Raw genomic sequence first — 20,536 nt, 5'->3', positions numbered from 1 at the left:
GTGTTTGGCGTGATACATAAGACCGGACTTGTTATCCTAACGTGGTTTGTTTCTTTTACAGGTGATGCTAAGTCAACAGTGTGGGTGAAAGGCCACTCGTACATATATTGGGCAGAAAAAAGAGCGAAAGTCCGCCCAGGCGGGAGGAAATTAGAGTTTCATAACACATATTTCAACTGGAGAGGTATTAGAGGCCTGCTATGGCCAAAGGTACTAATGGAGGTAATCAAGGTAGGTAGAGAGGCAAGAGGTCTGTTCATCTTAGTTATACAGGCCGGGGGAAACAACCTAGGTCATCACAAGAGCGCATAACTAATGGCAATAATGAAACTAGACACTGAGCGCTTCAAAGAATTTTTCACAAAACTAGCTATAGTATGGTCAGAGATTGTGCCGATAGCGGTATGGCAAGGTGTGCGAGACATCACGGCCATCGAACGGACAAGGCGGATAATAAATATTCGGAAGGCAAAATTTAGAAGAGACAAAGGTGGTGTAGTGATACGACACCGACAACTGGAAGGAGATAAAGCAGGCCTCATACGGCCCGACGGTGTTCACTTAATGGATATTGGACTGGACATATTCCTGTCAGGACTCCAGGACGGAGTGGAACAAGCGTTAAGAGTGGTGGGTGGGGGTCAGAGTCCTGCATACGAGTACGCAGGATCCTCCGTAGCCTGGAAATAGAAAGGATATGTTGGAGAGTTACACTTGTTGGCCAACTTGCCGGAGTGGAGACCCAGGTCATGCTGCAACAAGCTGAATTATTTTAGAAATAAAATGCCTTTCTAATGGAATGAGTATAAAGAGTTAATAAAGCTGTGACCGATCCTCACCCATCCAGTTGTAAGAGTTACATTATTGTATTGTCAAGGAAAGGGGGGCGGAAGGGGGGCTGAGCATCTGGGTTTGGTTGGGGGTCCCCACTGTCTGCCTAGGCTAGATGCATTTAAAAATTCTTATTAGATACACAGGCGGTGCAGCTTGCTTCGCAGCTGGGCTACTACGCCCAAAGTATTGCCTAGGCTAGATGCAGTTAAAAATTCTACGCTGACTAGCAGACACTGAAGCTTTGGAGCAGACCTCTGAGTAAACAGCTCTTCACACTCAACCATCTGTGTTACCCCAAGCCATAGTGTATGTAGTTTCTTACAGTTAAAAGGGGGGGGGGGAGCGACCCAACCCACCTGTAAATGACGATGCCAACGTCACGTAAGACACAGCAAGGGGACTCCAAAAAGAGTCTCCATTTTTTCCCAAAATTGTGGCACAGACACCAGTTAACCCTAGAACGCATTCCTGGGGCCTCGCAGGCCCGCTCTATTAATTGTTTTCTATTTTCTGCAAGATTACTTTAGTTAGAATTTTGAAACTCTAGGTATTCTTCATGTATGTAGTTGTTTGTCATTTGAGTTTGAGTTATTCCATGTTATTTGCACACGGGCCTAAAAGGTCCCAGGTATGTGAAAGTGTAGATTTTTATGGTCATGCGTTCTAGGGTTAAGTGGCATCAATTGCCCCACAGTTGCTTAAAACGGTTGGTGAGGTGTTTTTACGAAATCCTCAAGCTTTTAGTCTCCCCAGGATGACACAGGGGTAGAAAAGTCATTGTGAATCCATGATTTGTTCATCTTTATAAACGTGAGTCTGTCTACATTCTCAGTGGACAGCCGCATGCGCTTATCTGTCAGCACACCACCAGCAGCGCTGAACACACGTTCAGAGAGAACGCTGGCTGCAGGGCATGACAAGATCTCCAAGGCGTAAGTGGCGAGCTCCTGCCATTTTTCCAGATTGGAATCCCAAAATGAGCAAGGGTCCAGTGACACAGTCATGGCTTCAATGTTCACTTGGAGATACTCCTGTACCATCCTCTCTAGGCGTTGACTATGTGTCAGACTTCTTGTCTCCTGTGGCCTTGCAAAGGATGGTCTAAAAAAGTGGTGAAACGATTCCACAAAATTGCTGTTACCAGCAGATACTGTATTACTGTTACGGTTTGAGTGATGAAGACTCGACAGTCCCACAGTTGGCAAGTTAGAACTGTGAGATTCACTACGTGCACCACTGGTGTTTTGTGGAAAAGCACATGTAAGATTCTGCAACAGCGTCTGCAGATACTCCTGCATGCTTAAATCCCTTTTTATGGCAGGAATTATTTCGGCAAATTTACTTTTGTACCTAGGATCTAAGAGTGTGGCAACCCAGTAGTCGGGATTACTTTGAATTCTGACAATCCAAGGGTCATGTTGCAGGTAGTGCAGCAAGAAGGCACTCATGTGTCTTGTGCATCCAGGAGGACCAAGTCCTTGTTGTGTTGGTAGCGAGGTAAGAATCATGCTTCCTTCCTCTGCCCTCTCCCCCCAACCTCGCACAACAGAAATGTTATCAAGGTCTCCCTCATCTGATGAGTCTTCCATGCCCATCGCCAGTTCGTCCTCCACTTCTTCCTCGGCTCCTGCACCTTCCTCAACAGTTTGGCTGCTACCATGCGCCCTGGTAAATCCCTCTCCCCCACCCTCCCATGCCTGCCGCCTTGGTGCTGCCGACCGTCTGGACCTTGGAGATGTTATCCCTTCCGCATACGACTCCTCCTCTACTTCCTCCACCTCCTCTTGTCCCACCACCTGACTCTGAATTCTGTTTAATGTGTGCTCCAGCATGTAAATCACCGGAATAGTCATGCTGATAATGGCATCGTTGTCAGCACTAAACATCTTCGTCACCATTTCAAAACTGTGCAGATGGATGTGTGGCACCCCTGAGGGTTCAGTCGCCACAGAGTTGCTGCATCTCACCCAGAGGTGTGGTATCTCACTCTCAGGTAAGAAAGGCGTATGGCTCGGGACCCTAACACCTGCATCCAACACATACCCGCAGTGGGGGTAGGGCGAGATTACTCCTAAGGGAGGGCACAGTCCCAGGTCCCTAGCTGGCGGGAGGGTCCTATGTAGTGGGTGCTTAGGGGAGCAACTTAGGGGAGCACATGACAGGGAGAGCATAAATAGGAAGCCATCTTAGAAAGAGCAAGCCAGTCAGAGGAGGAAAAGTGACAGGAGCAGAGGCTCTGCATGAGCTCTGCTCCAGAGGCGGGCCTAGCCTGGGAGGCTCAGGACTGAAGGAGAGAAGAGAGGAGTGGGAGCAGGAAGGCTCCAGGAACCGAAGGGACCCTAGGGGTACGGGCCGTGCAGAAGGCCACCTGTACTCCGGCTGCTACCAGGAGGTAGAGGGGTCAGGCCAGATAAGGGGAACCGGTCCCTCAACTAGCGGAGAAACTGCAAGGCTCAACTAGAAACCGGAGGCTGCAGCATTTCATGTACTGCAGGTAAAAGTCCACACCAGTCTCACTAAGAAGGTAGCCACATTGGACCAATGAGACGGAACACACATCGCCCGCCAACGCCTGAGGATACCAGATAGAAGTGTCACTGGGTGTGAGGTGCAGGGAGAAGGCCAGAGAAAGGACTCACAGAAGGGGGTCCTGCTAAGTACTCCAGAGCTATCTGGGGGTGGACTGAGCCCCTCACTGAGTATGCACAGCACGACGGGGGAGATTGCTCTGGTACCTGTAATCTGGACTGCAACAACTGTGAGTAAAGATCTTGGGACTGCATCACACGGACTCTGTGTTCATTACTGACTCCCTGCACTACAACCACCATCATCCACCCACACTGCCCTGAAGCTACACTCTTCCTGTGGGGAGTAATAATACCATTGCTGCAAAACCAACAGCTTCAGAGGACTGTTCCGCAGCGGCGGCCCCTTTTGCCGCACTCCAGACGTGGCGTAGTCGGACACTATAAAACCCATAAATACAAATTACCCTAGGATTGACCGCTCTGGGTCACAGACCGGGTCACCGCCACAGTGACTACAACCCCCAGCGTCTACCGGCCCGGCTCCAGGTACCCCACGGCCCAGGGGGCGCGTCAACTTCATAGGTCCCTGATCTGAGACCATTCCTGCAGCGTGATTTGACCCACCTCTGGATCTCGTTGGCCCAGGCTATACGTCAGAACATATTGCACCAGGGCTTGTCGGTGCTGCCACAGTCGCTGCAACATGTGCAGAGTTGAATTCCACCGTGTCGGCACATCGCATTTCAGCCGGTGAGCTGGCAGGCCCAACGACTTCTGTAGAGATGTAAGTCGTTGAGCTGCGGGATGCGAACGGCGGAAGTGAGCACACAGCGACTGTGCCGTCTGCAGAAGGCCATCTAGTCTGGGATAGTGGGCTAAAAATTGATTGACAACCAGGTTCAACATGTGAGCCATACAAGGCACTTGTGTGACATTGCCCGGGCGAAGGGCCGCACCCAGGTTTGCAGCATTGTCGCACACGGCCTTCCCTGGTTGCAGGTCCAGTGGAGACCACCATTCATGAAACTGGGTCTCCAGAGCTGACCACAACTCCTCAGCTGTGTGACTCACATTTCCCAGACATTTCAAAGTAAAAACCGCCTGATGACGTTGAGCCCTGCTGCCAGCATAGTAAGGAGGTATGCAGGATCCCTTCTGCGCAGTTAGAAAGCTTGTGGCATGACCAGACAGGCTTTGGGTGCAGGTGGAGGACCGAGAGGAGGTTGAGGAGGCAGAAGCAGTGGTGGAACTTTGAGATAAAGAGGATTGACGCACAACTCGTGATGGCGGCAAGACTTGGACAGCAGCCCCTTGTCCTGCTGTCACCATAGTTACCTAGTGCCCAGTCAACGACATGTAACGCCCCTGTCCATGCCTACTCGTCCAAGTGTCTGTGGAGCGCAGGCACACCTTTCTTTGAGAAGTAGTGCCGACTGGGCATCTGGTACTGGGGCACTGCGACGGACATAAGGTCTCGAAAATCCTCTGTATCCACCAGGTGGAAAGGAAGCATTTCTGTAGCCAAGAGCTTGCAGATGGTGAAATTCAACCTCTTATCTTTCTCATGGCTAGGAGGAAATCGTCTTTTACTTGACCACATCTGAGGGACCGAGGGCTGGCTGTTGTGCTTAGACGGGGTTGAGAAGGGTGTCCCCGGCAAACTGCCGGTCTGTGAGGAAGATGCAGGCAGACATGTTAGGTTGCCTTGATCCAAAGGTGGTGCTCTCGATGTCGGAGAGCGCTCAACACCAGCAGGTGTTTCCACTTCCCAATGAACTGACGACCTGCCAATCACACTGGCTGTTGCTGGTAAAGAGGTGGCAGGTCTGCGTCCAAAAACATGTGTGACTGCTGTCCCCCCAGTCACAGAGGATGAAGAGGCTGCGAATGCACAAGATGGGACAGACAGTGGTTGGCCCGGCCCGCTAGGCCGCATTGTAGCACAGTGAGCTTCCCACTGTAACTTATGCTTCATATCCATGTGATGGTACATGCATGAAGTACTCAAACTATGGATCTTTTGGCATCTACTTAGCTTTTGGTGACAAATATTACAGATAACACGAGTTGGGTCATCCTTATCGATCTGAAATAATGCCCAGGCTATGCAAGGCTTAGAGCCCATGTGACCTGAAGAGCCACCACGACTTGTGGTCAGAGGCAGAGTTGTGGTTGAGGATGCAGTTGTTGACGTGCTTCCAGTACTCCGTCTCTGTCCAGGAAGGTGCAACCTAACCTAATCGTCAATAGCATCTGTGATGCCCCGCTGTGCTTTGTATCACAGATCCTAGAAGAGTGCATTGATGGAACCCTCCACAATAGGCCCCCATAAACATTCACACATCTCCACCTTCCACCTCAGACCAGCAGATGGAGCCCATTAGGGATATAAATAGGGAAGGTGGAGCTAGGCAGTTCAGTTCCTCTGAAGAGTTCCTGCAGTAGAGAAGCCTAAGAGAGGTCAGTCTGCAGTGGAGCTCAGTCTAGTCTAGAGAACTCAGTTGATAGTTCAGCAGTGGAGCACGAGGCTCCTGCTAGCTAGATTCAGGGAGCCCAGATAGAGCTTAAGGTGTGCCGGCGCCATAAGATCGGTGAAGCGCGGCAAGCTGCCGTTAGTGTGTATAGCCTAGTGAGGGCCCGAGTAGGCCGAAGGCGAGTGGCGAGTTAGTACATAAGGAGCAGAGGAGCTTAACCAGCTCACCCCGAAGCATTTACCGGACACCGGATCTGAGCTTGCCGGGATTTCTATGACCCAGCAAGGCATAACCAGAATCCCTGGAGAACTACAAGTCGCAGGATCGCTAAGGTGCTGATACGCAACAGAGCCAGGAGACGCTTAGGCCCCGCATACTGGGAGCGTGAACTCAAAGAGAAGGCCCTACCACAAGGTCAGCCAGCGCAGGACAGAGACAAAGTTAGGCCTAGCTCCAGGCAGGTCAGAAACTTACTACGCAGAGGCAAGAAACAGGAGGCCCTACACCCGCTCATTGGGGAGGATCCTGATATGCACTCTTCACCCTACAGTGCTCCGGGATGTGCCTGAATTTCCACCAGTAAAAGGTACTGAAGTGACTACCGTGTCCATTCCCGTTCTTGCTCTGACCCAGCTGGGTCTTGCATGTCCTGCATTCCCCCTGCATACGCTGCCATGAGACCTAGCTCCACCTGTGGGGAGCTATACCATCGAGCTGCCTTATCACAGGATTCAGTGGACTGCTGCAGCGCTGGTGCTTCTCACCAGATACCACAGGTGGCGTCACGAACTCTTATAAAATTAACAATTATCCACCCTTTTAAAGAGTGACCCCAGTTTACGGGCCAGGGAGCCGACCACCGCGACATCCCCAAGGCCAGGCAAAGGCCCGGGTACCGAGTCATCCCCATCCCCTGGGCTAGTCACATCCTCCTCCACCTCCTCTGCTGACCTCATCGACTGGCTGACTGTGGGTTGACAGTAAGTGGGATCTCCAACTTCGTCAACATCACTCTGTGTGTTCTCACACCCGTCGTCCTCAGAGCCAACCTCTTCCTGCCCTGACCGAAAAGTCAAGTTGTCGCTCCAATCAGGTATTTGAGTCTCATCATCATCTTCCACATTGTCTCCACCAACAGGAGTTACAGTTTGGGAACGAGGGTCTACATTACGCTCAGAACCTTCTTCATCTGGTCCTGGATCCGACTTTTAAAGATTCTGGGCATCAGTGCAGATCATTTCCTAGTCTGGATTAACAGAAGCTCTGGAGCAGACCTCCGTTTCCCAGGCTATAGTATGAGTAAACAGCTGTGCAGACTCAACCATCTGTGTTACCCCATACTCAGACGGGCAGCTGGAGACTTGGGAGCTGTGAGGAAGCAAGTACGATTGGGGTGACACCTCTGAGGACTGGAGCATTTGTGATGTTGAAGTTGAGGTGGAGGAGAACCCACTTTAAGGAGCACTTGATATCCATTGAAGCACCTGCTGTTTTTGTGCCTCATCTGGAATTTGTAGCGAAAGAAAGGGATCTTATCACATTGTCCACAAAAAGATGTCGACATCTTAGTTTGGCTGGAAGATGGTCTTTCTTCTGCAGATGTTACTCCCCCCCCACTGCGGGGGGGCTCGACCCACCAGCGGACAGGCACCAGTATTGGGAGAGGGGGGGCTGGCTGTCAGGGTCCACCGCGGCTCTGGCACAAACCCGGCGACACGGAGGTGGCATGGGCAGGAACGGACTGGCAGTGTTTTGACTTCGCACTTCTTTGCTTTTAGAAGGGCATGGCATGCCTATATCTGTGTCTCCCCCTCCTTTTACTCCTCCACCTCTTTTCTTTTCGCATGACTATATGTACTTGTCACTTTTCCATGTGTTAGTTGTGTCTTCTGAGCAGTTTGTCAGGTTTTTGACACCTTTGAAGGTGTTTTCTATGTGTTTCTATGTGTTTTTGTTTGCCTGCCATTGGTTTTAACAGTGTTCGAAGGTGTTCGACGAACAGTTCGACGAACAGTTCGGCGAACACACGGGTGTTCGATGAACCGAACCGAACTCGAACACTACGGGGGTGGCTCAACACTAGTTATGATCTGCAACAAGAACTAAGGAAAGATAGGGGAAAGCTGTCCCTACAGTAAGACTAAGCTGAATCCCTACGATCATCAATGCACCTGGTCCTAGTCTGATTGAAGTGTCAGAGACCAGATTTTACAGCAAACAAACATTTTTATTAGTACAATACATAAACAAAAACATAATGAGATAAAAAGCACCTCCAAACTGTGAGGGGTAGCATCTTAGGTACATGCCACAGTATCATAGTAGTATGTAAAAGTACAATATATGTACCGCCATATGGTGCTATACTGCAAATAGTGAGTATAAACAACTCTAACACAGCAGATGCAAAGTAGTAAAAAGGATGGTAAGCATACCTAGAGGCTGGTCATATAACAGGCAACCATATAGTGCAGGACCCCTCAATCCCCTATGCACGTTTCATCTATTCAGACTTCCTCAGGGGGTGTGGAGAGAGAGAAGAGGCATGTGGTTTTTATGTGTGGTGATCACCTATCAACTGGAGGGTGAGATGTCACATGGCTAGAAAGAAATAAGCAGCAGCTGTTTGCGGCACATGAAACACCCCCGCTGGCACTTCCTGTAAATGGGACTTCCGGCTTCCGGTCTGTGGAACGCACGTTGCAGTATCACCACTGTAACGTGCCGGCCCACTGCGCGTACGCTCCCAATTGACCGGACCGCCCTAAGTCCTGAGGCGCCCGGCGTAGGGCGCATGCGCTCTGGCTGGCAAGAAGAAGAGAGCGGTACCGAAGGTAAAAGGAAAGTGAAAATTCATAAGAAAATATTACAAAGAAAGATATGTGCTAGTGGTGACTAAAGGAAGATTACTGATAAATAGTGATAGAAAAATATATAAATAAGAATGCCTCATATTAGATAAATAAGTAAAAGATCATACATAATAGGCTATACTGAAAGTATACACTCAAGAGAATAAATACTATACTAAACATTAAAATGACATAACGAATAATAATAAATTATAAGGACAATATACATCATGTTTCACAGTTAGTCTAAACTGAACTCATACTAGCATAATATATCAGGTATCATACATAATATCCACATATCATAAAAAGCAAACAAAAAATATGTGTATACATGTACCTTCTAATATCATAAAGTGCAATTCTAATGCCAACAGGTATACTTGTTTTAAGAAAAAAAACAAATGTACAAAAAGTGACAGTGCTTTGCTAATACTATGTCTGGGTGAAGTACCATGTATCAAAAAATATATTACCGTGAAGGGTTACGAATATATATTTTTAATATGAAGCTCAAAAATATGTGCCTATTACTATCAATCTAAATAAAGTGCCATGAAGTGCCATGTTTCAAAAAGTTTATTACCGTGAAGGGTTACGAATATATATTTTTTTAATATAAAAGCTCAAAAGTGTAAGTGCGTGTTAATACCAGTATAATAAAGTGCCATGATACAAAGACGTAGTAAGAAGATAGAATCACATAGTGCTATTATTTCCAATACACGAACATAGCAAGAGTCATTATTGAGCCGGATTATATAGACATACAATCTTCAAATCCTGTGTACAAAAATAAGTCCTAAGAAAGATGTCACTTAGGGTCTTCACAGACGGAATATCCCGGATGCCAGAAATGTCCATAAACTGTTAGCGATAGATAGAAAGACCAATCCACAACATTTAAGCACAAGAAAAGATAAGAGATCTATAAGATTAAAAAATAAACAATTAACACTCTAAAAAATAATAAAAATAAAGACCCATCCCCTACCCTCCCCTAAAAACCAAATAGCCAAATAACACAAAAGAATAATAGTTATAGAAACGCATGAAAACCAAAATTTTCATTGAGACCAAGTGGAGATACAGTGTTTAATCTATAGATCCACTTGCTCTCTGTTTGAGCAAAGATTTTACCCAAATTTCCCCCTCTAGAGCCCATAAACACCTGATCTATAGCCTTAATTTTTAATCCTTTGGCATCACTATGATGGTGCAGGAAAAAGTGTTTGGGCAATTTCTGGCATCCGGGATATTCCCTTCACGGTAATATACTTTTTGAAACATGGCACTTCATGGCACTTTATTTAGATTGATAGTAATAGGCACATATTTTTGAGCTTCATATTAAAAATATATATTCGTAACCCTTCACGGTAATATATTTTTTGATACATGGTACTTCACCCAGACATAGTATTAGCAAAGCACTGTCACTTTTTGTACATTTTTTTTTTTTCTTAAAACAAGTATACCTGTTGGCTTTAGAATTGCACTTTATGATATTAGAAGGTACATGTATACACATATTTTTTGTTTGCTTTTTATGATATGTGGATATTATGTATGATACCTGATATATTATGCTAGTATGAGTTCAGTTTAGACTAACTGTGATACATGATGTATATTGTCCTTATAATTTATTATTATTCGTTATGTCATTTTAATGTTTAGTATAGTATTTATTCTCTTGGGTGTATACTTTCAGTATAGCCTATTATGTATGATCTTTCACTTATTTATCTAATATGAGGCATTCTTATTTATATATTTTTCTATCACTATTTATCAATAATCTTCCTTTAGTCACCACTAGCACATATCTTTCTTTGTAATATTTTCTTATGAATTTTCACTTTCCTTTTACCTTCGGTACCGCTCTCTTCTTCTTGCCAGCCAGAGCGCATGCGCCCTACGCCGGGCGCCTCAGGACTTAGGGCGGTCCGGTCAATTGGGAGCGCACGCGCAGTGGGCCGGCACGTTACCGTGGTGATACTGCAGCGTGCGTTCCACAGACCGGAAGCCGGAAGTCCCATTTACAGGAAGTGCCAGCGGGGGTGTTTCATGCGCCGCAAACAGCTCCTGCTTATTTCTTTCTAGCCATGTGACATCTCACCCTCCAGTTGATAGGTGATCACCACACATAAAAACCACATGCCTCTTCTCTCTCTCCACACCCCCTGAGGAAGTCTGAATAGATGAAACGTGCGTAGGGGATTGAGGGGTCCTGCACTATATGGTTGCCTGTTATATGACCAGCCTCTAGGTATGCTTACCATCCTTTTTACTACTTTGCATCTGCTGTGTTAGAGTTGTTTATACTCACTATTTGCAGTATAGCACCATATGGCGGTACATATATTGTACTTTTACATACTACTATGATACTGTGGCACTGTACCTAAGATGCTACCCCTCACAGTTTGGAGGTGCTTTTTATCTCATTATGTTTTTGTTTATGTATTGTACTAATAAAAATGTTTGTTTGCTGTAAAATCTGGTCTCTGACACTTCAATCAGACTAGGACCAGGTGCATTGATGGTTGACGGTTATGTGCAACAGCAATTATTCACCTCTATAGGACGTTATCTTTTTTGGATCTTAACTTGAATCCCTACGATGTAGCAGGCTGCCTGTTCGTAGTGAACAGACCCGCCTTCGTCCTTGGCTAGTGTGAACGAAGACCTATAGAATTAAGGGAGGGGTCCCTAAAAGAACTAAGGACTGGGACAAAAATGGGACACCTCCTAAACAGAAATTGTTGTAGAACACAAAAGACAAACTGACAAAAAGTACTAGAGGTCCAAGAGGACCAAGCAAACTGACAGTGATAGGCACCGAAGCACCAGGCTAGCAAAATAGTCAAATGACACTGAAGTCCAGCAAAGCCAGAAGGGCGGAGCTGGAATATATAGGCAGATGGTTACGTGACCACAAAACACAAGATAGAAAAAACTAACCGGAGGGTTCTAACAGTACCCCCTCTTTTATGAGGATCCTCCGGGGGAGCTGTGACAGTGGCGTTCCTATCAGATACATCAGTCTTTTTATACAACTAGACATGAAACACAGGATTAATCTTCCAGGAAGTAGGGACATCCAACCTAACAGCAGACTGGTTAACAACCTGAAGCACTTTAAATGGACCCACAAACTTAGGACCCAGTTGTTTAGAGGGAATCCTCAACCGCAGGTTCTTTGAGGACAACCAAACCATGTCACCCACAGTAAACAAAACCTCTTTACGTTTCCTGTCAAAATACTTCTTGGACTTTTTGTTAGCATCTTGAAAGTTACAATGTACATTAGCAAACTCTCTCCAAATCACCGGAAAAATTCTCCTCCCCCGTCACCGCCGACCCCAATTTGGAGAATGAACCAAAAGACGGAAGTCTCCCTGTACAGCAAAAAAAGGAGAACTCCCAGCAGAGGAGGATGTATGATTGTTCAGAGCAAATTCTGCGAGAGGCAGAAACTCCCACCACACCTCTTGATATTCAGCCACAAAACAACGCAAAAACTGCTCAACATCCCCGTTCTTTCAGTCTGTCCATTAGACTCAGGTTGATAACCAGACGAAAATGACAAATGGACTCCCAACCTGTCACGAAAAGCACGCCAAAAGCGAGCCACAAACTGAGGTCCTCTATCAGAAACAATATCCATGGGAACGCCATGGAGCTTGACAATCTCCTTAACAAATGCCTTATCGAGTGTCTTGGTGCAGGGCAACGTAATCAATGGAACTAAATGACACATCTTACTAAAACGGTCCATGACCACCCAGATGACAGTAAAACCCTTGGACACAGGAAGATCAGTAATAAAATCCATAGTGAGATGCGTCCAAGGTGCACTAGGAACCTCCAGAGGGCAAAGCAACCCCGCAGCAGGAGTATGTGAAGCCTTTGACCTAGCGCACACAGTACACTGATGCACCCACTTGATGATATTCTTCTGCCATCCAGGCCACCAAAAACTGCGACTGATCAGTCTCTTAGTCTCCGAAATTCCTGGATGAACTGCCAACAGAGACTCATGACACTCCACAAACAAATCTCTCCTAAAGGCTCTAAGCACGAACAACCTCCCATGGGGAATGTTAGATGGAGCATCATCTTGAGCTTTCAGAATCCCATTCTCCAAAACGGAGTCCAAAGCCGCCACCACAACTCCTTTCTGTAAAATGCTCTCCTCCTCCTCGGCACCGACCGTAGGAGAGAAGCTGCGAGATAAAGCATCAGCTTTAACTTTCTTAGTTCCAAGGATATAGGTAACAGAAAAATGAAACCGAGAAAAAAAAAGTGCCCTCCTAGCTTGACGGGCATTCAAGCACTTGACAGCATCCAGATAGATCAAATTCTTATGATCTGTGAAAACCTGAATAGCAAATCTAGCGCCTTCCAAAAAATGATGCCAATGTTCAAAGGCAAGTTTAATAGCCAGCAACTCCCGATTTCCAACATCATAATTCAGTTCGGTTTCCGAAAAAAATTTCGAAAAGAAGGCATAAGGATGTACTCCAACCTTGTTCTCCTGAGACAAAACTGCTCCGACCCCCACCGATGAAGCATCGACCTCGACCAAAAAAGGCTTGGTCTCATCAGGCTGCATAAGGATAGGGGCAGAACTGAACCTCTCTTTGAGATACTCAAACGCTTCAATGGCCTCAGTAGTCCACTGGGCCGTATTCGCACCTTTCCTGGTGAGATCGGTTAGAGGTTTAACAATTACAGAAAAATTCTTAATGAATTTCTTGTAATAATTGACAAAACCCAAAAATCTCTGTATAGATTTCAAACCAATAGGCCTAGGCCATTCCTGAACAGCCTAAACATTCACAGGGTCCTTCTCAAAGCCCTCGCTGGAGACAATGTAGCCCAAAAAACTAATTTTATACACAGCGAACTCACATTTCTCCAGCTTAGCAAAGAGTGAATTATCACCCAATAACTGCAGAACTTCACGTACACTCTGTCAATGGGACTCCAGATCTGGTGAATAAAACAAAATGTCATCCAAATGCACAATCACATTCTTACCAATCAGAGGTCTCAGGATGTCATTAATAAGGTTCTGAAAAAATGCAGGTGCATTGGTAAGACCAAAAGGCATCACCAGATTCTCAAAATGACCAACCGAAGTGTTAAAAGCAGTTTTCCATTCATCACCCTCCTTCACACGTAACAAATTGTATGCCCCCTGGAAATCAATTTTGGAGAACCACTTGGCTCCCACTAACTGGTTAAACAAGTCAGGAATTAACGGTAATGGGTAGGAATTGCGTATGGTATTCTTATTAGTTTCACGAAAATCCAGACATGGACGTAGACCGCCGTCCTTTTTTTTAACAAAGAAGAATCCAACAGCCACAGGAGACTTAGAAGGTCTAATGTGACCAGCAGCCAGGCAAGTCTGTATGTACTCCTCCAAGGCCTTTCTTTCAGGGATAGTCAGATTAAACAAGCGACTTTTGGGAAGGTAGCACCCGGAACAAACTCAATGGCGCAATCATAATCCATATGAGGAGGTAAATCTTGCGACTCCTCCTCCGAAAAAACCCTCCAAAAATCTTGAATAGGTACAGGTAATTCCACTTTTTCCACAGCCGCAATGCGACCATTACAACATTTATCATAGCACTTCGGTCTCCAAGACTTAATCACATTAGTTGACCAGTCCAATAAAGGATTGTGCAGTTTTAACCAAGGCAATCCTAGAACAACTGGAGAAGGTAAATTATCCAAAACAACCAAGTCCAAAATTTCTTGGTGAACTCCATTGATAGTGAGAGGAAATGCAGCAGTCTTGTGAGTAATACATTTCAAAGGAGTGTTATCAATTGCAACCACAGAAATAGGTGATGACAAAGGTTTGGATTTCAATATAAGGTTTTCCAAAAACCCTTTATCAATCACATTAAGTGTTGAACCACAATCCACAAATACCTGAAATTCAATCAAATCTCCCTGCAGAGTAGTACTCCCAGAAAGAAATACTCCTGCAGAGCGTAAACAAGCTATACGGGTGTAACTGACCTTTTTTTTTTCTTTACTTAAACGACGTTCACAATACTTAATCAAATGGTCAGCTTTACCACAATAAAGACACAATCCGTCGGCGAATCTCCGGTCTTTTTCCTCAGAGCGGAGTGACATCCCCCCAAACTCCATCGGTTCCCCACCATCAGAGCAGATTTTCTGTGGACTAGGACATGACATTACAGGAGTCTTTAACTCATTGAGCCTGCATCTCAGTCTCCTGTCTATACGAACAGCTAACTGCATAGCTTCCAGCAGAGTCTCAGGTGCAGGGAATGCATTTATCAAATCCTTAACCCTTTCACTCAGACCAGCAAGAAATAAACATCTCAGCGCCGAATCATTCCACTTAACTTCTGAAGCCCATCTCCTGAAGTGTGTGCAATAATTTTCAACATCATCAGACCCTGATTCAAACGTCTAAGTTCTGATTCAGCAGATGAGATTCGATCAGGATCGTCATATAATAGCCCCATAGCAGAAAAAAATTCTTCAACAGAACTTAAACACGGATCATTAGGCTGAAGAGAAAAGGCCCAACCCTGTGGTTCTTTGCGCAAAAGTGATATGATAAAACCAATGTGCTGTGATTCATTCCCAGAGGATCTTGGTCTCAAACGAAAATATAACAAACAAGCATTTTTAAAGGAAAAAAAATCTTGCTGTTTACCATAAAAAACATCAGGCAGTCCTACCTTCGGTTCCAAAAAATGCGCTCCAGGACAGCTACTCATGTGTTGCTGAAGCTCGGCCACCTCCAGAGACAATCCCTGCAGGCGTTGAGCAAACTCCTGGATGGAAACCATACTGATCCCCGAATTTCTTTCCTTTTAGATTTTTTGGGCTGGACTTACTGTTATGATCTGCAACAAGATCTAAGGAAAGATAGGGGAAAACTGTCCCTACAGTAAGACTAAGCTGAATCCCTACGATGTAGCGGGCTGCCTATTCCTAGTGAACAGACCCGCCTTCATCCTCGGCTAGTCTGAACGAAGACCTATAGAATTAAGGGAGGGGTCCCTAAAAGAACTAAGGACTGGGACAAAAATGGGACACCTCCTAAACAGAAATTGTTGTAGAACACAAAAGACAAACTGACAAAAAGTACTAGAGGTCCAAGAGGACCAAGCAAACTGACAGAGATAGGCACCGAAGCAACAGGCTACCAAAACAGTCAAATAACACTGAAGTCCAGCAAAGCCAAAAGGGCGGAGCTGGAATATATAGGCAGATGGTCACCTGACCGCAAAACACAAGATAGAAAAAACAAACAGGAGGGTTCTAACATCTACTAAACATCTTATTAAAGGATACATGAAAATTTATTTTTTTGTGATCACTATTATCCAAGTGAATCCCAACTCGTATATTTGATATGCGGCCTGGCCTGTTGGTTAATATTAGGTCTAGCAGTGCCCCCCTTCTTATTGGGTCCTGATCAAGTTGTTAAAGGTAATTGTCTCTCATAGTTGTCAAAAACCTATTACCTTTGCTGGAACTACAGGTTTCTGTTCCCCAATGTATTTCAGAGTAGTTGAAGTCCTCCAAAATAATGACTTCTCCTTGAGTCGCTGTTTCATCTATTTGCTTTATGAGGATATTCTCCGCTGTTTCCATTATTTTTGGAGGCTTATAACAAACCCCTATCAGTAATTTATTATTTTTTCCCCCTCCCTTTATCTCCACCCACAGGGACTCTACATTTTCATTAGATTCACATATATTCTCACGCAAGATGGGTTTTAAGGATGGTTTTGCATATAAACACACACCCCCCCTCACTTGTTTGTACAGTCCCAAACCCCTCCTTCCTACACTAATTCCTGAGCCACTTATTTATCGCCCTAATCTTCCATTGCCTCTCTGGCGTGGCACGAGGTATAGCCAGTATTTCAGAGAATACCACCTTGGAGGTCCTTGTTTTAAGCTTGCAGCCTAATTCCATTAAATCATCTTTAAGGACCTTCCACCTACCTTTAACTTTGTCATTTTTGCAAATGTGCACCATGACTGCTGGGTCCTCACCAGCCCCTCTAAGTAATCTGTCCACCCGATCAGCGATGTACCGGACTCGAGCGTCAGGTGGGCAGCATACTGTTCGACGATCCCTGTATTTGTGACATATTGCCCTATCTGTTCCCTAATAATTGAGTCCCCCACTACCAGCACCTGCCTGGCCTGCCTTGCTCTCCTATTTCCCCCCTTACTGGAGTTGACACTCCTCTGGCTTTCAGAGGACATGCCTTGCTGCAGCAGTGCTACCCCTGTACTGACACCCCCCTCATCTGCCAACTTTGCAAACTTATTGGGATGTGCCAGATCAAGACTCGCCTCCCTGGCACTCTTCCCTCTACCCCCCCTTCTAACTGTCACCTAGCTAGCTGCTTCACTGTCCTGCAGCTCCATACTACCACCCTCCCCCACATATACCCCAGTGAGCAGCTGCTCAGTGAGCAGCAGACTCCTTTCCATATTGTCTATGGATATCAGTGTGGGCAGCTGCTTATTTAGATCCAGTACCTGGACTTCCAAACGCACAACGTGCTCACATTTCGCACAGCAGTATGCACCCACGGCCGGCTGTTCAAGTATTGTGAGAAGCTCGGGGAAGGATATCCCAAACGTTTGACCCAAGTCATTCAGTTTAAGGCTGCATGCCCACTATGCGTTTTTCAAGCGTTTTTGCCGCAGAATTGCCACAGCAAAAATGCTTGGTAATACGTGCTCCATGGTCTCCAATGAGAATCCGAATGTGCTGTGCACATGTTGCGGAAATTTCCGCTGTGGATTATCATTGCGAAACAATACGAAGCATGTTCATTAATTTTGCGGACACGCAGCGTAATCGCCGCCATTGACTTGCATTGGACCGAGTGACATCCGCATCACTTCATCTGCACTTGCGGATATCACACGGTTCAATGTGCAGATGGTACCCAGGTCTGGAGAAGAAGAGACTCTCCTCCATACCCAGGTACCATAGTACCTTAAAAAAAAAAGAATTTAAAATAAAAAGGTAAGTATAATCTTTATTTTTTATTTTTTACCATTCTTATTCTTTTTTTTTAACTATTACCTTGTCACACTATATAAATCCATGCCGGTTGCATGGATTTATATAGTGTGAACAAGTTGTCAAGCACTTTTCCAAGTGATGCTAAAATCACTTGGAAAAGTGCTTAATAACCCACATGCAGAAATGCATGCAAAAACGCTTGACAAACGCTTCTACCTGGCAGGAAAAACGCATGTAAAATCCGCATGCGTTTTTCCTGCCAGGGAGAAGTATAAAAAATAAGCAGCACTTCTGCATCGTGGGCACATATACAGTACAGACCAAAAGTTTGGACACACCTTCTCATTTAAATTTTTTTCTGTATTTTCATTACTATGAAAATTGTATATTCACACTGCAGGCGTCAAAATTATAAATTAACACATGTGGAATTATATAGTTAACAAAAAAGTGTGAAACAACTGAAAATATGTCTTATAATCTAGGTTCTTCAAAGTAGCCACCTTTTGCTTTGATGACTGCTTTGCACACTCTTGGCATTCTCTTGATGAGCTTCAAGGGGTAGTCACCGGAAATGGTCTTCCAACAATCTTGAAGGAGTTCCCAGAGATGCTTAGCACTTGTTGGCCTTTTTGACTTCACTCTGCGGTCCAGCTCACCCCAAACCATCTCGATTGGGTTCAGGTCTGGTGATTGTGGAGGCCAGGTCATCTGGCGTACCACCCCATCACTCTCCTCCTTGGTCAAATAGCCCTTACACAGCCTGGAGGTGTGTTTGGGGTCATTGACCTGTTGAAAAATAAGTGATGGTCCAACTAAACGCAAACCGGATGAAATAGCATGCCGCTGCAAGATGCTGTGGTAGCCATGCTGGTTCAGTATGCCTTCAATTTTAAATAAATCCCCAACAGTGTCAGCAGCAAAGCACCCCCACACCATCACAGCTCCTCCTCCATGCTTAACGGTGGGAACCAGGCATGTAGAGTCCATCCGTTCACCTTTTCTGCATCGCACAAAGACACGGTGGTTGGAACCCAAAATCTCAAATTTGGACTCATCAGACCAAAGCACAGATTTCCACTGGTCTAATGTCCATTCCTTGTGTTCTTTAGCCCAAATAAGTCTCTTTTGCTTGTTTCCTGTCCTTAGCAGTGGTTTCCTAGCAGCTATTTTGCCATGAAGGCCTGCTGCACAAAGTCTCCTCTTAACAGTTGTTGAAGAGATGTGTCTGCTGCTAGAACTCTGTAAGGCATTGACCTGGTCTCTAATCTGAGCTGCTGTTAACCTGCGATTTCTGAGGCTGGTGACTCGGATAAACTTATCCTCAGAAGCAGAGGTTACTCTTGGTCTACCTTTCCTGGGGCGGTCATCATGTGAGCCAATTTCTTTGTAGCTCTTGATGGTTTTTGCAACTGCACTTGGGGACACTTTCAAAGTTTTCCCAATTTTTCGCACTGACTGACCTTCATTTCTTAAAGTAATGATGGACACTCGTTTTTCTTTACTTAGCTGCTTTTTTTTTGCCATAATACAAATTATAACAGTCTATTCAGTAGGACTATCAGCTGTGTATCCAACAGACTTCTGTACAACACAACTGATGGTCCCAACCCCATTTATAAGGCATGAAATCCCACTTATTAAACCTGACAGGGCACACCTGTGAAGTGAAAACCATTTCCAGTGACTACCTCTTGAAGCTCATCAAGAGAATGCCAAGAGTGTGCAAAGCAGTCATCAAAGCAAAAGGTAGCTACTTTGAAGAACCTAGAATATAAGTCATATTTTCAGTTGCTTCACACTTTTTTGTTAAGTTTATAATTCCACATGTGTTAATTCATATTTTTGATGCCTTCAGTGTGAATGTACAATTTTCATAGTCATGAAAATACAGAAAAATCTTTAAATGAGAAGGTGTGTCCAAACTTTTGGTCTGTACTGTATGTAAACTTCTGACTTTTCAGTAAGTAATAAAAATGATTTAACACATTCTCTCTCATTATTCTGGCATTTAGCAAATATTAAAAATTGTGTTAATCGTTATTGACCTAAAATGGTAAAGGTTTATTCTGATTTCACGTCAGATATTGAGAAAAACATGCATATGTGTATTTTTATATAGTGCATGTAAACTTCTGGTTTCAACTGTATGCACACACATGCCTGGTAGTGAGCAAATACATATAACCATATATATTTTATTGCACTTCCCTTTACAATGCCTCATCTGTCTTCTTACATCCTGCCACTGGTATGGCCTTCACAGGGCCCTTTTGGGCCTTTTCACTCATGGCTTTTCCTGTGCATAATAGCTCATGAGGTCGTAATGCTGCCTTATCATCACATGTTTCTGTAAGATGCCAAATATGATCCAATGAAGACTGCACAAGTGACAGCAACAAATAAGATGACCAAACTTGATTTGGGCTGCGTGGTGCATGTGCTCTGGTTGAGTACAATATTTTTTTATTTTTTAGATATATTTTTTACTAATGTTTATTATACTGAGGGGTCTAAAGAGACCTAAGAGCATAATAATATATATTTGCATCATATATATTCGATGAAAATTGAATTTCCTAGCCAAATTTGAGTGAAATAAAGGATTTAAAGTCAGAGAGAGCCACTCAACACTTCTGCTGACGCGTTTCCTTTAACATAGAAAGGATTATTTACATAAGATTTTCAGAAAAAAGGAGATTATTCCTCATTCATAGGAAGTGCAAAGAAACTTGAAATTATTCTGCTATCAAAATATATTATTTTTCATGGTAATGTTCT

The sequence above is a fragment of the Phyllobates terribilis genome, unplaced genomic scaffold (genome assembly GCF_046119375.1).
Source record: "Phyllobates terribilis strain yellow unplaced genomic scaffold, ASM4611937v1 Scaffold_3__8_contigs__length_932513732, whole genome shotgun sequence".
Taxonomy (NCBI): Eukaryota; Metazoa; Chordata; class Amphibia; order Anura; family Dendrobatidae; genus Phyllobates; species Phyllobates terribilis.
Note: the sequence above shows the minus strand (reverse complement) of the source record.